This window comes from Apium graveolens, chromosome 3 (assembly GCF_009905375.1).
Source record: "Apium graveolens cultivar Ventura chromosome 3, ASM990537v1, whole genome shotgun sequence".
In the NCBI taxonomy this organism is placed as follows: Eukaryota; Viridiplantae; Streptophyta; class Magnoliopsida; order Apiales; family Apiaceae; genus Apium; species Apium graveolens.
In genome coordinates, this window is record NC_133649.1 from 255,533,947 (window position 1) to 255,537,358 (window position 3,412).

Consider the following 3,412-nt stretch of genomic DNA (forward strand, 5'->3'; position numbering starts at 1 on the left):
AAAAAAAAAGAAAAAAGAAAAAAAATGAAGAAAAATAAGAATAAGTGTTATGTATAATTGATCATGAGTGGGCTCTTTAGTACTCGAGTTATTAAGTTCTTAGGGGACTTTGTGCCTAGTGACCTAAGGCTTTTATGGTCTGGGATCCGCTAACCTAACGCTCGCTACATGGGTACTATATTATAAGTCTTTTGTGGACCTCACTCATTGCATGATCAAATAAGCACATTTGTGTTGTTTTGTAGTGAATAAAAGCATGAATCTGTATAACACTCCAATATAAGAATTGAAGTGTTATAAGATATTTTGAGTCTAGTTTTTTATTTTATTTATAACCTTATGATTGCCTTGCTGAGTAGTGAGTCATGATTATCGATCTAGTTGTGATAGTTATCTGTAAGCATCTTCACACACGCACGTCTCTAGTTTGTAAGTTGATTTGTATGATTTGATTGATCTTCATGCGAATAACTGCATTTATTGATATGCTGCTTGTTGGTTGGTTGAGTTATTCTATTGGGGATCGTTGCATTCATATAGTTGCATTCATGCATTTTTGTTTCTTGTTCTTTGAGTCTGTTTATGCTTGAGGACAAACATCGATTCAAGTTTGGGGGTATGTTGAGTGGCATTTATGACACTTTATTATGCTCTAATAAGCTTTGAATTGGTGTATTCGTACTCAAGTTGTTATGTGTTTTCTAGTGTTTTTGCATTTCAGACACTATTCAGGTAATCAGGTGAATTAGCATTATTTTGGTGCTAATTTGGTGTCCAGGTGGTGTTGGAATAAAAGCTCGTGGAAAGCCGGATCGAAGTAGCAAGTTTTAAGAAGAAATCTGAGTTTTTCCCAGAAGGATGGTGCGCCCACACTGTGATAGCGTGCGGCTGCGCCGGGGTTCCAGAAATGCAGCGCGCCCGCGCTGTGATAGCGCCCGCCCGCGTTGAGGCCGAATTTCAGAATCTTGTTTCTATTACAATTCTAAAAGGAAGCTTCCAGATTGTTGAGGGCTGCTATATATATTCATATTAGGTCGTTTTTAAAAAAAACAAGTCAGAGACGGACCAGAGCGCAAGGAGAGGACGACAAGAGACCTTTAGCACAATTCAACAAAGGCGAAGACGATCTAGTTTATTCTTGTGAATCTTTATTTTAAGTTGTAATTTGGATGCTTGTTTCTTGTTTTACTGAACCTATACTCTTGTTTGTACTTGGTTTTATTTATTTGTATAAAGACTACATTTTTTATATCAAGTTTTCATCACAACCCACGTTAATGATGAGTCCGATTATGGGCTAATCGTTATCGTGGGGTTCTAGCGGATTTATTTATGGATTTCTTTAGTTAAATTGTTTGATGCCTTAGTATTTGGTGATCGTATGTTATCCTAGTATTGGTTGTGCGTATTCGTCTTATGAGCGTCGCGAACTTATTAGATAGTGTGTTAGTCCCTAATAATGCAACAAGAATTACAGAATGAGGGTTGAATGGAATTCTTGGACCTTTTTCAAAAATATAAAATGTCCTATCTTAATAATATATAAGTGTTTGATTTGCAAAGTGCGGAATAAGAAGTTAGTAAAATCAAAATACAAATAATTAAAAACACAAGTCGTTAAAAACTTTCTAGTGGATTTGAATGTATCCACCAGAGATATATATTATATCAAGAGAACTCTGTGTAGCAAGATTAGCTCACAACTGCTTACAAATATGAACAACTAAGTTTATAGAGAAATGCTAAGGATGCAGCTTACAATTGTTTCTCTGAGATAATTTTCTTAGTCTCATTCTTGTTATATTTATTTTCTACTTCTTGGTTTATATATCACCAAGATTACAAAGTAATAAGACAAGATAATAAAACAAAACATATCAAGTCTAATACTATGCTGCTTCATTACTCTATTCCAGCATCTTTGAATATCTTCATAATAGCATGGAAATGGCAATGCTTCTTTGTTCTCTAAAACCCAGTTGAATAGGCTTCCACATTCCATTTTCATACACTCGATGCATGTGACTGTGTTGTCACTGTCAACGGATGTTTGAATTGATTATCCGTCGGGTACATGATCATCCGTCGGGTTGCCTTGTTGATCATCCGTCGGGTTGCCTTGTTGATCATCCGTCGGGTAGCTATCTGGAACTTGACTTCTTTTCATTTATGCAGAATTACAAGACATCATATATGTACAATTAATCAACCTATTATGCATATCTAATTAAAGTCAACATAACTTGAGTGCTACTACAGAATCTAAACAAGGTGTATGCAGAAATGTGCTACAGACTCATTATTATACAAGCTACTCACTCGATGGATAATTAATCATCATCCATCGGGACTAAATTGAGTCATCCGTCGGGACTATATTCCTTATCCGTCGAGTGCTACATTTTTCACTAAGTAAAATCTACTAAGGTGTTTTGTTAATGAAATCATCAAGTTCACAACATATCCACAACATAGCGTGTTAATTCTTAATCAAGCTAAAGTGAATTTAAGGATTTAGAACTTGCCATGCTAGCATAGGTTCATGTATGAGTCATGCATGATTCGTAGGTAATTTTAACCATCTTACTTGCCCTATGTAATCAAGATAGATAACTTGTGCTTAAACCGTTAAGTTGTCAAATTCTATAGACATATATGGTCTCAATATAATTGGTGCCTATTCAGCTTCTATCTCTTTGGTGGATGTCTGGTAGAATGGTACTCGTGCAGCAAAAGTTGGCGTTTATCAGTTTCGTGTTATCTGATTATTGTCATCACCATTGCATGCTAAGGTTAAGAATAATAAAGCTATTGAATGAAGTATTTAAAGAAGTTAGAATCCCACATTTGTCATATATATCAATTCAGTCAATCTTATTCTCGTAGTTATAATTGTTAGCGTAATTCTTAGTTATAAACACTCTCAATTTGTTATCAGTCTTAGCATTGGATAATAACCATACATTGTTGCTTAGGGGCATAAATTACATAGTTAACCAATACAGTCTCTGTGGGAATGAACTAGAAAAGATTATATACTACTTGTGAACTCGTATAATTGTGTGTATTATTAGCGTGTGTTTAGAGACTAACACCTACTGCAGTCAAAGACTCAGTACATGTACCTTATCAAAGTCAGTTTGATGTGGCTCCAACAAATGTGGAGTCACAACCAAAATCTTTAACAATAGAAGCACCAAACACACCAAACTCACCCACACATTCACTCGGATGTAGATATGATTCATACATTAATTCCTGATTCTCCATCTTTAACTCTCATGGAGGAGCCAAAAATCCAATCAAGTAAGCATCATCTTTTAGACGATTTATTGGCTCACTTGCCATTTCTTTCTGAATCAACTGAAACATCTATACAAAATCTCAAATCAATCACCACAGATTCAACATT